This window comes from Taeniopygia guttata, chromosome 2 (assembly GCF_048771995.1).
Source record: "Taeniopygia guttata chromosome 2, bTaeGut7.mat, whole genome shotgun sequence".
Classification (NCBI taxonomy): domain Eukaryota; kingdom Metazoa; phylum Chordata; class Aves; order Passeriformes; family Estrildidae; genus Taeniopygia; species Taeniopygia guttata.
This window is the reverse complement of record NC_133026.1, coordinates 36171323-36184774: the sequence shown is the minus strand read 5'-3', so window position 1 is coordinate 36184774 and position 13452 is coordinate 36171323. Positions and strand designations below refer to the sequence as shown.

Here is a 13452-nt window from a genome sequence, read left to right as displayed (position 1 = left end):
TGATAGGCAAGGACAATCAAGCACATTGTATAAATTTAAAACCTTTGAGGTCTTTCTTTTTCTTTCTATTTTCCTTGAAATAACCTTATGCCTGGGGAAGTCTACTTAAAAAATTTCCTTTGTGTGGTCTTTGAACTATCTGGCATTGATTGTTAATGTTACAGACTGATACTTGGAATTTCTGCAAGAGAAACTGAGTGTCCTGTCTAAGTTTGTTTGTTTGGGGTTTTTTTTTGGGGGGGTTTTTGGGGTTTTTTTTTTTTTTTTTTTTTGGTTGGTTGGTTTTTTTTGTGAAGACTTGGTGAAGATAGGGAAAGGGATTATAGGAGGTCATAGAAGACATTACCAGTTCTTTATCCAGATCTTAGTTCCCCCTGAAGAAAGCCTGCCCTTTGATGCGAAAATAGTTTGGGAGTTTGGTTTCCAACTCTTGCTGCAGGGATCGTTGCATCTCATTGGACAGTTGGCACAACAGTAGATACCCTCAAGATTTATGATAATTTAGCACCATGGGGACTCTACTAACTGCTCGTAAGACTGCAGTTGGAATTATTGGATTTCAGTAACAATTACAGACTTGGCCTTTAATTTAATTTCCAGTGTGCTGTTTTATTTCTGCCTCATCCAGCATGGTGTCAGCAATGCAGGATCAGGCCCTTCAAATTTGCTTAGTGACTGCTAATAAAACTCAATGCAGAAATCATGGGTTTGAAGTCAGTGTTTTACTAAGGGCACAAGACAATTTCTCTTAGTAAGAGATATTTTAAAAATGTTTAATGGTTTGACTTCTTGTGATCTCAAGAAAATTTTCATTTTAAATGGTTTTAATGAACAACCACATTCAGAAAGGAATAGCAGAGCAAACAATAAAGACTTGTCTTCTTTATGCTTTTATAAAAAAACCAAATATTCTAGATTTTTTTTTAAAGAAAATCATGTGTGTATGTGCTCAGGGAATATGTTTCATTTACCTGGGCATCTTTTTATAGTACAAATTTATGATCCATAAGATTTGGAAGGTTTCATGATGATGGGAAAGTGACTGACAATGTTACATGAATCAAGAGATTAGCTACCTGAAGGCTGAGTAACGAATGTGTTTTTTTCATAAGGACTATGCACACCAACATTTTTTTATTAAAGAATTCTGTCATACTGAAGTATGAGGAATCTACACCAACCTGGCATTTTGGACAGAGAGAAGGAAAGGAAAAGAATTAATGGGAAAACAAAGCACATGATTTGAAAGAGAAGTTGTGCTTAATTTGCTTAGCTGATTCCTGATTTTAGAGGACAAAATGGTAGTGGAAAGCCATTTTCCTTTTCCCAAGCCCCCATGAGAGTAAATATAAAATTGGAGGTCTGGTTTAGGTTTGTTCTCATCAGTATTGATCAAAACCATAGCTTAAATAACTCTTGAGACAAAATATACCATTGTTAAAGTTTCAGCATTCTCCTTGTTCGGAGATGGTTCTAGAGATCCAGTGTTCCCATGACTAAAATTGCAGAGAACCCCTAGAAAATTCAGATCTTTCCTTTTCCTAGAAAATCCAGAAGCTGTCTTTCCTTTTCTGTTCTTCACTGTAGATCCTTACAAATTCTCAGACATTCACCCTTGGAAATAGTGAAAAAAAAGATATAACAAAAAATTCATTGTGTTTAGAATTCTAGATCTTGAAGAGGTTTTTATATATATCAGACTTGGGAAGGCTACTAGCATTTTAATTAACTACTTCAAAATTGTTATCATTTAGAGCCAAGGCAAAAAGGAGTACACTCCGGTTTCTATTCTCCAGTCTATTTCTTGTTTGTGTCCTGCCCCCCACATGTGTAGACAAGCGATGCTAAGATTTTCTGTGTAGTTTCACTCCTGAAGAAACAACCTAAGATCAACAGGAAATATAAAAAGCTGTTGAAAAAGAGTCAAGTACAGAGAGGAACTGTAGTAATTGTCTTCAGTTGCCTTCACACTAGCAAGGTAAATTTTTTAAACTGTCTACTCTGGCTGACTTAAACACTGCAAATGTTTACTCAGAAAGGAATAGGGCCAGTTGTCTCAGTTCACTCTGAGGGAAAAAAAGAATTACAGAGAGGACAGAAATAAGACAATCTTCCCCTGGCAGCATTGCATAAAGTGTTCTAGAGGAAACAGTTGCTTCATCCCTTCCCAATCTCTCACTGGTTATTACACTGAAATGCACCCCAGACAATCACTATCATAATGAGGTTAACGGATATGATAAATTCAGCAGAAGCGTTTTTTGGTTTTGATTGACTTTGTGGCTGTGAATTCCTAAATTCATCCTTCCCACACTTTACTCTATGATTGACAAATATTTTTTAGGCTTAATCTGAATATTCATTGACACATTTAAAGCTTTAGTGAAATCCTTAAATAAAAATAGTGGCAATAAAAAGTAATATTCATTTCAAAACACCTTAGAGAGGGAGTTCCTTCTTTTTCTAGGACACTCCTCTGGTGAAGAAGCATGCTGCTACATCAGATCACCAGAGAAGAAGAGAATGTGCTCAAGCACAGAGGATGCTGTGAATATTTTGCAGAGCTAGAGGGCAATTACTTTTTGTTTGGCCCACACAAACACTGTATCAGGAAAAACCCAAAAGTTAAACCACATTTTCAATGCTATAAGATAGAAAAAGGAGTGCCATAAACAATTGGTACTCTTCAGTGTATGATATTTCACTCATTTCATATTGTCAGTGTCCCTTTTAAGAGCCATAAAAATCTTAACAGTTGTGCTGCTGTAGGGCTTACACTTAATTGTTGCAAAAAACAAGTGGGAGTCAGTGTAATGAAAGACGTGCTCCTGCCCTAAAACTCCTTCAGGCACTAAATTAGAGTTCTCCAAAATAGGGCATGGATTAGAACTACCGTTTCTACTTACCAGGGGAGCAATCATTTTCAGCATACATAAAAGTCATTGTGCGTTTTTTCACCTGTCCATGGGGATATTATTTTATTAAATAAATTCTGGAAATATAAAGATCAAAGTGAAAATGAATGCTCTCCTTTACTTTTTTTTTTTTCCTGTAACCTTCCTTCTAACTTCTACCTATCCTGTACCTGCACACAGGCAACAGTTTCACAGCCCATTATTCTGATCAATGCAAGCTGAGGGAATCTTCTGCATCAAGAACTGAACAGCTGGGAACATGCTTAATTATGTTCTAGGCTAGTGAAATAACACTATAAAATAATTATTGGCACAGCACATTACTGTTTAAGAACAACAGCTTTAAGGTTTGGGGTTAATTTTAGAAAAAAAATATTATAAAGTTGTATGCGGGAAGGGACTGAGAGGAAAAAAGCTAGCTGCAGAGAAAAGAAAAATTACTGAAGCACTTGGTCAGCAGAACAAGAATAAAAAAGCTGACTGAGGTAAAGTTACTCAAAGTTTCAATTTGCTACTCTTCTCAGTTTTTGGAGATCAGGTAGGCACTCTACTGACTCTCACTCATCCTTCAGTGCAGCTTCCTTTCTCCCCCATCTTCTTGCTTTGCTTCTTTCTCCATTTCACTAGGTTCAGTCTCTTCCCTTTACCAGGAAGGAGCTGGAGAGGAGACCTGTCCCACTGCAGAAGAAGGTTTTGATCAGAGAGGGCCATGAAGCTCTGCAGGGAGTGGGGGCAGCAGGAGATGCCTACCAGAACCACATGGTTCCTGTCACAGTCAAACTGCCTGGTGGTATTTTCAAATAAATGGGAAAAAGAGACAATTCTTAAAAAGTGCCCTTTGAGTGAGCATCACTGGTTACCAAGCACTGAGCACATATTACTATAAGGGGTAAAGGTTCTTTTAATCATAGGCAATTTTTTTAGTTTATGAAGGTGTGGCTGTGACAGCTTCATGCACGTGTATCTTACCAGGGCTGGAAAGCAGTCAGGTTGCAGGCACATTCATAAGGGTAAAGTAAAATAGATTAGAACATAGCAAGTTTCAAGTTTTAAATATCAAAATTAAATTGTACAACTTGAATACAAAAAGACTAACCTTTTTCAACAATATTTTTATTTAAAGAATTGTCACTTTCAGCAGAGGAACAGATTTTGCTTAAATAAAAAAAAAAAGAAAAAAAAACAAACAAAATTTTCCCCAAACTTATCATTTCTAAGTAAAGATAGAACCATCTGCCCACTTACACCAGCTGGGTGTCTGGCCATGAATGTCTGATATTTCATGCCAAATTGAGTAGTTATCAATGGTTTATTATATATTTATTTATTTGCCTACTTACTAAAAAAAAAAAAAAAAATCTCCACACTTAGTTAATTTGCATAGCTGCAATTCTGTGTTTTCCCCCTCATTTAATTTTTAATGCACCTGAAGAATATGGCTGCTGTACTGACCACCAGTTTGAAGTCTAATGAAGTCTCACCACTTCCAGCAGAAGTCTAAACAAATGTTACCCTGGAAATCAGACTGTAGTTTTCAATAGAACACAAATGTTCATTTATCAAAATAATAATATCAACGGCTATTTGACTGCTTTATTTATATATCATATATAAGTGGCTAATCAGAAGTAATAACTTATTATTAAATACAAATAGTTTTTTATTTACATAAATAAGGCTTGTCTTACTTCTTTTGCCAGCTTTGGGTTCCCTGCTAGCCATCACAGACTGTATTGGCAGACACAGTACCTTCACTGGTCTTGCCAATTTAAGTGGAAATAAATCTGATCCTTATTTTTAAATTGCAATTTAATATTGCTGAAATACACAAGACTGATTTGAAAAATTTGGTTTTTATTCTGATTTTTTTTCTCAGACTAGCCTTTCCTACACAGCTCGGAGTTTCATGGCTTCATTCCTTTGCCATGTTTACAGACTGATACTTGATCTCATTGATGCTGTTCCTCAGCACACTGGTGGTACAGAGTCAATGGAATTGTAAAATTTGAAGATTTCATCCCTTGCCAATGTAGAATTTTTATTTATATAAATTTGGGTCTACTTTAATTTTGACTCATTTGGGGACTTTATTCAATACTCCAAGGGTTTGCCTAAACAGGGACACTCAGGAAAGTTAATCCAAAGTAATTAAAACAGTGAATTTAAAGTGGATTAGTTAAACCACATTAAACCCCAGTCCACACTGGGGTTTAATGTGGTTTAACTAATCCACTTTAAATTCATACCTTTAGTTAATTTGGATTAATTTTCCTGAGTGTCTCTGTTTAGACAAGCCCTAAAGCCCCAATCCTGTAAACAATTTATGCACACAAGTATTTGTATGTGATGCACTTAATTAGCCTCGATTCAGGAAAGCACTTAAGCTCTGCTGAAATCAATGGAACTTAAGTGTCAATGGATGGTTTTGCCTGAATTGGGTCCAAAGGCACCACATGCAAAAATGTTGCCCTGGTCACTCATATTCACAGAAATCGTGGCTTACTTTTGGATGTTCTTAGAAAGAACTTTTTCTGATATCAAGTTTTTTTTTCTTTTTGCCCTTCTCCATTAAATCTGTGTGTAGCCTTGCTCTGTTCTATCCAGTTTCTCCACCTCTCAGTGTGCTGGCCCAACAGCTACATGATACACCACAATATGCTGATATGATTCTGTGCTGGTGCACTGTGTGTTACAAAATCAGGTTGGTTTCTTCACATTTCAGAGGAAGTCTCACACATGTCAAATTTTAACTGAGCTGGTCTGGAGTACATGATTCCTTTTATTCTTTCTAACAGGAGTTCATCAGTCTTTTTTGCTCTTGTTCACTCAATTTTCCTTGATTCCTTTAAATTTTTCCAGAACACATTAAGTCATGCCTCTTTGTCCAACTTACATGATGCATTTCATCGTGTTTGACATAACTGTCAGTATGTCAACTTATGCATTTTACTGAGAAAGCAGGAGATGTTTGGTTCTCCACTGGAAGAAGACACGGTATGTTGTAGTAGGTATTTGGGACGTGTAATTAATAATAGGAGAATTATAATGAATCACATCACTTGACATACATGTTCTCAAAGAGCTTAAATAAGCTCCACTACACCCAAAGATTTCAAAATTGCTTAAGACCCATTTAAGTTATGGAGTAAATGTCTATGGCCAAATCTTATTATCATTCAGAAGAATAACGAAGTTACTTTTTCACACAAGAAGGTGCAGGTGGAGAATAAAAAGACAGAACAAAACTTGTAATTAATTACTCTCCTTACGATTGGTAAATATTTTAAAATAACGTACAAAAGCAGAACTTGAGAGTGATTAAGTGAATAGTTACAATGGAAACTGCAAGCTGACAATGGTGTCAGGCAGATCCTACAGGAAGAAAATACATCAAGTTTAAAATGAATACAACTTTATTCTTATTGGCTGTGTATAGAATACATGTCATTGTAGGGTCTAGAAAAGACAGAAGTACTCCACAAATATTTCCCAGTTTCTCTATGGCAATTCAGTGGATAGAGGAGTGCAATTTTATTTGATTCATGGGAGAATCTCCAGTAATAAAAACTTCCTTGAGATTTTCTTAAGATTCCTGAGTTTCAAAATTTCTTGGATTACAGATCAAAAATGAAATCCAAACAAGATGCTATAACAATTTGAAATACAACTAACATGTGTATATAAATACACACAATACAATTGTTTGCATATATTTGTATATGCACAAAATCATGCACACATATATACTCAAGAAAAATTCTTTGTATGTAATTCACATAAATGTATATTAAAAATCGGTGGGAATTTTTATATTGTTTGCATGAGTTAACCAAGAGCAAAAGTCAAGAAATTTTGCTTTATATTTTATTTAATTGGCAAATCTATATTATCTTTTTCAAACTATATGAAATCCTCCTAACTAGTTCATATGCATATAATGGCTTTATTCAATAGCTGATAATGAAGCTGGGCTACCCTCTTTCCTCCCAAGGACCAGAAACTAAAATGCCGGCAAGCAACATATGAATTTTTTGCTACATACACTGCATACACATGAGATGTGTGTATAAACCATAGCCAGATCAGAGACCAGACTACTTAAAAGAAGAACCCTACCAAAAACATAACTAAATATAAACAAGGACTCTTCAAAATTGCAATGTACAGCCAAGTAAAATTGGAAAAAAAAATTATAACCTCAAAAATATTTCAGTCAACACCTAATACAAGAAATATTTTCTTCACATACACGAATTTATACACCTCAACTTGTGACTCTGCAGTAGGATATATTGTGAACATAAACTAAGTAGATTGAACTTAACCCTCCTTAATCTTGAAAATACAGAAATTAGTAATATTTGGGATTTATTTTCCTCTTTATTGGTTCATAAAAAGAAGGGATTAACTTCTTTACAATGTTTCAATTTAGGGGTGGAACTTCCATTCTTGCTTAAAATGGCACTCTAAATGTTATGATTAGCCTAACAATTGATTGCCAATGAAACAAGAATAACTACTTTTGGCAGATTCTGCTGTTGTTTTTCCTGATGGCTTTTGTCCCAGCTTTTATTGTCCATGGGATAATTTTCATATTGAGAATACTGAGAGGGCCCAAATTTTTTAAGACATCCCCTAAGTGCACACACAGCTAGATATCCTATGCTCATATAATTATTCCAGCAGTTATTTAGACAACTCGCAATTACCTGACTTGAGGACTCAGTGGGAATATGTGCCAAAGGCAGGTGCACACTTCCCTTTCTTAAACAGCAGCACGAATTTGCAGGCTTATAAAGAAAAGGTCTCGATACTTTCAATACGAATTTTACCTAATGAGCCCTGTCTATACACCCATATCTTCAACACATAATGTGATATATAATTCTTCACATTGATATTTCACCTCCCAAACACATGCTACTTTTGCACATGTTCTTAACTAAAATGCACAGTATTGCAAAACAGAAAATAGGAACTTCCATGTATTTATAGTGGACAGGTCACTGTGATATATACAAGCTGACTGTAGATGGCTGTATTATTTCTAAACCAAATGCTATGCCCTGTGTTGAACAAAATAGTATTTTCATCACTGAGCTGTTCAAGTTATTCAAAACATGGTATTACTAGAAAAAATTACATGCTTGACTGCTTGGCTTTTTTAATATCAAGATCTGCTTTAACGTAAAATAAATGTAAGGAGAGACAAACAGAAAATTTTTATTGCAAACAGAAAATGAAAGGATGTGTGTGAAATTAATGAACATACGGACATGCAAGGAAATTCTCATGACTTCATTTGTTTTTTGTCCTGAGCTTTTTAGTTTTAAATCTACCAACAATTTAACTTTAAATGGCTCTTTCTACTTTAAACAATCTGATGTAGCAAAAAATGTAAATGTATAGCTGTAAAACACTATCATCAGCAGGCCGGAACCTACTTTGGTGTCTTTTCTTAATCAAACATCTGGGAATCAAAAACATCTGTAGACTGACATGGAGTTAAGATTTCCTCTCTAATGTCTTTGGCAAAACCACATAGATAGGCTGATTATCTTGCCCTGAAATCACCCAAACAGCAAAAAAAGTTCCTTTCTGGGAATCAAGGGAATTATAAAAAATATCTTCAGAGATTAGATATAATATATTCATCATGCAGTTGTTATTGAACTTAAAAAGTTTTATTGCTGTTTCATTTGTAGGTGTATCTCAGATTAATCGTCTTTATTCCTATGTTACCTTGAAGTATGTTCTAATAGTCAAACATGCCGGTTTTAGGCTTATTTTTCCAAGACTCAGGTTCAAATAATTTTTCTGCTTCAGCTACATCTATAATGTAGTATGTCTCTGGTTTCCCCTTCTGTCTTGTACTGGTGTCTCCAAAGAAAAGCTTGGATACATAGTGCATCGTGATACATAATGAGAAACTGCAAAATGGTCACAAGGAGCAACCTAAATTACAAGGTGCTTCACGACACCTTCAAACGCTTGCATAAATGCACGTCTTGCAGGCTGTTTTTGCAAGAAAAATAAACTCTTCAATACTTGGGGCTCCTCTGTTCGCATCCCTTCACGTTAATGAAGGGCTGATGCCAAGTAAGCCAAGTAAGCGGCACGTTTACCGGATTTTCCAAGCCTTAAGTACGAGATCTTTCTGACTGATCCCAATCGCGTGCCAGCGATCCACGCGTGCTTAGGAAGGGACGCGAGTGTCGCAGTGAACTGCCGCGGGGCTGCAGGGCCGCGCTCGGTGACCCCGCTGCTGGGGCCGCCCCGAGCCCCGGCCCAGCACTTCACTCCTTCCCGAGCTCTCCGAACCCGGCCAGGCGCCCCCAAGGAGCGATGATACAGCCCCATTTCCAACTACCTTCATTTTAAACCCCTTCCCCCCACCCCTCAGCACGCACTGCGTGACTGCTAAGTGCACTCTACGCACGCTTTATGTAAATACAAACAGATCGGGCTTCCTCAAGAGGCCGAAAGGCCCCGAAGAGACGCAAACCCTCCCGATTCCGAGCAACCCCGCCGCCCTTCTGCTGCTGCCCAGCGCGGTGGCGAGAAGCGGGCACCGGCCAAGCCCCGCGGGCAGCCCCACGCTCGCCCTTCCCCTTCCAGCAGCTCCCCGCAGCCCCGGCGGCCGCGGGCAGCGGGAGCTCCGAGCAGGAACCGGGAGCAGGCGCCGGGCGGCCGCGGGCTCGGGCGCCTGCGCGGCGGGAGCGGGGCGGTGCCACCGCGCGTCCCCGCGGGCGGGCAGGAGTCCTTCCCCTTCCCTTCCCTTCCCCGGGTCTCCCCCACCGCCTCCCCCTGCCCCGCGTCCCTCGCAGGGCGTCGGGCCGGCACTGGGGTCTGTGCGCCGCTCCGAGCCGCAGGGAGGGAGGGCGGGAGGGGAGGAAGGAGGGAGGCGGGGAGGGAGAGAGAGAGGCTGAGCCAGATCTTCATACCACTGCAGGCAGCAGCAGCAGCAGGTAAAACCAGCCCCAGAGCATCTGCTCCCCTTCACCCGCTTGCCCCCCTCCCCGCCGGCCGCCCCGCAGCCGCAGTGCGCCGCCCCTCGCCCCGGACCCCGCCGAGCCCCTTCCCCGGCCGTCAGTGGCGGCGGCGGGGCCGGGGGGGCGCCGAGGCCTGCGCGCCCCGCGCCGCCGCCGCTCCGCGGCCTCGCCCGCCCTCCTCCCGCGGGGTCCCGCCGGGAGCGGCGGCCGCCCGGGGCGCGCCCAGGGCAGGTGATCCCCGGCAGGGAGCTGTGCAGCCACAGCCCCGCTGCCGGAGGTGAGAGCAGGGAGGGAGGAGGCAGATCTGTCACAAGGTTTCCCCCTCTGGGTTGGTTTGTTGGCTTTTTTTTTTTAATTGTTGGTGATTCCGATGGCTGAAGAGGGAAGTTGAAGGTCTTCATGGTTATTTTTTTTTCCCTCCAGGCCTTCAAAAAAGACTTTTTAGAAGCAGCTTGCGTTCCCTTCAGTTTTCCTGCCCCAGAGCCTACCTCCCTGCTCTCACCTACCTGACTCAGTCTGTGCTAGCTGTCCATTGCCATCAGTGGTAGATGTTTAACCATCACACGTGTTTTTCTTTGGGATACTGCAGTTCAAGTGGTGTAGAAGTTTGCATTTCTGTGTGCTGCAATTAACACATTTTAGCTGTTTGAGAGTTTCATACAGTGAGATTGCTGTACTGTACCCATCAGTAGTTCACTTAGCTACATGCCCTGTGGTATTACACATCCTGGAGGCTTTATGGTTTGCTTTTAAGAAACAGTTGTTCCATCATGCTGGCATAGCATTGCTTTGATGGTATACTCATGAAAGAGGTATACATGTAAAGAATCATGTACAAAATGTACTGGGATGGCACTTGGGAGAAAAGAATACACTTCCAGCTCTGCGACTCAGTTCCACAGTATCCATTTCCCATTTGACTCTCAGTAATCCTGGTTACCTTCCCTTACAAAGCTCTGAAACTTGGTTAAAAAGCACCACATAAGTCTCTTTACAGACTAAAGAAACTTCATTGAAGTTCTTTTATGTCAGTTTTGTTACTTGTCACACATTAGTTCAGATATTTACTGGTAATACTTTGTGGAATCTAAAGATTCCAAAATACATTCATATTATATGTCGGCTGATTGTTGCTGAAAATATTTTTAAGAATTTGAGGTTCATTAAATATTCAGTTAGATTAGTCCAAGATTCCATCTCTCTCTCTAAATCATCATCCACTGTTACAGTTGCAACTCACAAGTTGAAATACCGTAAAATATAAAATGGGACAATAAGAAATTTATATTGTTTGTGGGTGATAATGGATTATATTTTTGAAACCAGTAATTTTTTTTCTTTTTGTTAGTGTAGTAACTGTAATTGTGAGTTAACACAATTGTGATTACCAGTTGTCAGACTTTTTTATTTATTTATTTATTTATTTTACTGACACGTGGCCCGCATTTGACCTAAATGCTGTAGCTGCAAGGATGTATATATGGATGTATATAAATAGTAGTGATTGCTGAAGCTGTTAAAATTAATACTGTGTTGAAATCAAAGTTCAGACTGCCAGGTAAACAAACAGAGCCTATTCCAAATAAACTGGTGAATTTCAAAACTTTTTTTTGTATATTTTCTTACTTGAAATTGACAACTTTGCTATTGAGCCAACAACTGGAGCTGTATGGGCTGCGAACTCACATGGTGAATTTCAGTGCATAGCAACGTATGAGAACATAAGCAATTGCTGGATGTGTCAGTGCATCTTAGAAAGATGGAGCATATTTCCCCTCCTTAGATTTTATGATGGCTTCATAATTTAGATACTACAGATATGGTAAATTCCTGGGAAAACTGAACATTTGAAAAGATACTAATGGCATCCTTTTGTCAGTAAGATGAAAACAGGAGGCTATTTTCCAGCTTTTTGGATGGAAAGGTGACTAAGTGAGGCTTCTACTGGTAGTTTTGGTCCATGATTAATTAAACTGATGGGATTCTTGCATGTTTTACTTCATTTTGCCTTCTTGTAAATCTGAGAAAAGCCAGAAACTTGATGTTTACAAACAGTTTTTCTTTTTAAGCTGCAATATTAGCAAAGCTTACTTGCCCCACAAAATTAGTTCAGAGGTTTTCTGAAAGTACTTAGCCGCCTGTGGGAAGGGCAGTTACCTTTGAGAAATGTAAGTGAAAACATTTCTCTCACATTTTTCCTTCTTTACATAACCATGATGGCTTTACTTGAACATTGTGCTTTTCTCTTTTGTTTGCACTTGAATCTTTTAGACTTTGTTACTTTGTACTGATGTGCAGGAAGAGTGTGATTTGGTGGAAATGTGTTATACATTCTCTGCCTCCCTGTTTTTTATGCCAGTGTAGAGATCATCTTTGCTGTCTCCAGGTTGTTGCTATTACAACTTCATTTTTCACTGGGGAAGGGCTGTGCAAAGAACTGGTTTACACTTTACCCTGAAAGAAATTCTGTTGATGAAGTCTTAAAAAGTTTACTTCATGCTCCATCCTTAGGAGTTTTATCTTAAACTGTTAGGTATGCTGCTGTAATTGACAACAGCTGTTGCTGAGAATTGTAGAGGATAGACAGTTTCTAAGATAATCAGTTCCTAGTCCGTTGGAGGCTTTGTTGATTAGCACATGTAAGAGCATTTTGGATCAGGAGCCAGTGATGTCTGCTGAGTGCAAATGTGCTATGTTATCTAAACTGTTTGACTTACGCTCTACACTGCTCTGAAGCAAATAAGCTGTAGGTTTTGTGTGCTTTTTCTTCTGGCCCAGGAAAGGGCCCAAAACAGTTAAGTCTGTAGTCTATAAAAACATCGTTGGGTGATCTGTGCTTTTGGAGGAGGAGGAGGTGGAGGAGGACTGTTAAACATGATAGAAGGAGTTGCTTGACTGTGTTTGGTTGTTACATTGGTGAGGCTTGAACTCTGATTTTGACCTCCAAAAGGCATAACTGGTACCATTTCCAGCTTTTAGGAAAGTTGTTACTGTGGTCTTTGTTTTATTTAAGAATGTTTTTATCACTTAACCAAGTGACATTATTTTTCTGATGTTGCAACTTCTGTGATCAACTACTTTCACCAAAAGGACTTGAAAATAATGTAGTTTGAGGTCCCCCATAATAATCTAGTAATTCCTGCTTTTTTAAATGACATTGAATAGAAAAAAGTGTGGTTTCTCTGAATCTTACCTGAATCCGTGTTTGACAGTACCTGAGGAGAAACAGTTGATTATATTTGTAACTGTGACAGCAAGATCCGAGCTGGAGTAGTTAGTCAAACTACATCCGAACCTTGGAGATGAACATTGAACGTTTAGTATTTATCTTGCATAAAAGTTGATGAGTTACCAAACAGAATAGAAATGGGTATTCTGCCTCTGTTAATGGTTAGATGTAGAGTTCTCAAAAGCACTGACTTGTAACATGACCTGAAGTCTCTTTGAAATTAGTTCGAGAATATTGGGAAGAATCAGGTGTTACTGATACTGAATTGAATGAAACAGAAATGAGACAGTACCATGGTGTTCTATTTAAAAACCCC

The 13452-nt window shown here is 39.0% G+C and overlaps 1 protein-coding gene across 10 annotated transcripts in view; it reads left to right on the top strand.

The window, feature by feature from the left end:
• Nucleotides 1-9652: 9652 nt before the first annotated feature.
• The window catches only part of TBC1D5 (TBC1 domain family member 5), a 317122-nt gene continuing 313322 nt past the window's right edge, over nucleotides 9653-13452 (top strand). For all 10 annotated transcript variants that reach the window (XM_032746741.3, XM_030264948.4, XM_030264947.4 and 7 more), the window contains exon 1: nucleotides 9653-9883. The gene's annotated coding sequence lies outside the window, so the exon portion shown is untranslated. The remainder of the gene's footprint in view (nucleotides 9884-13452) is intronic.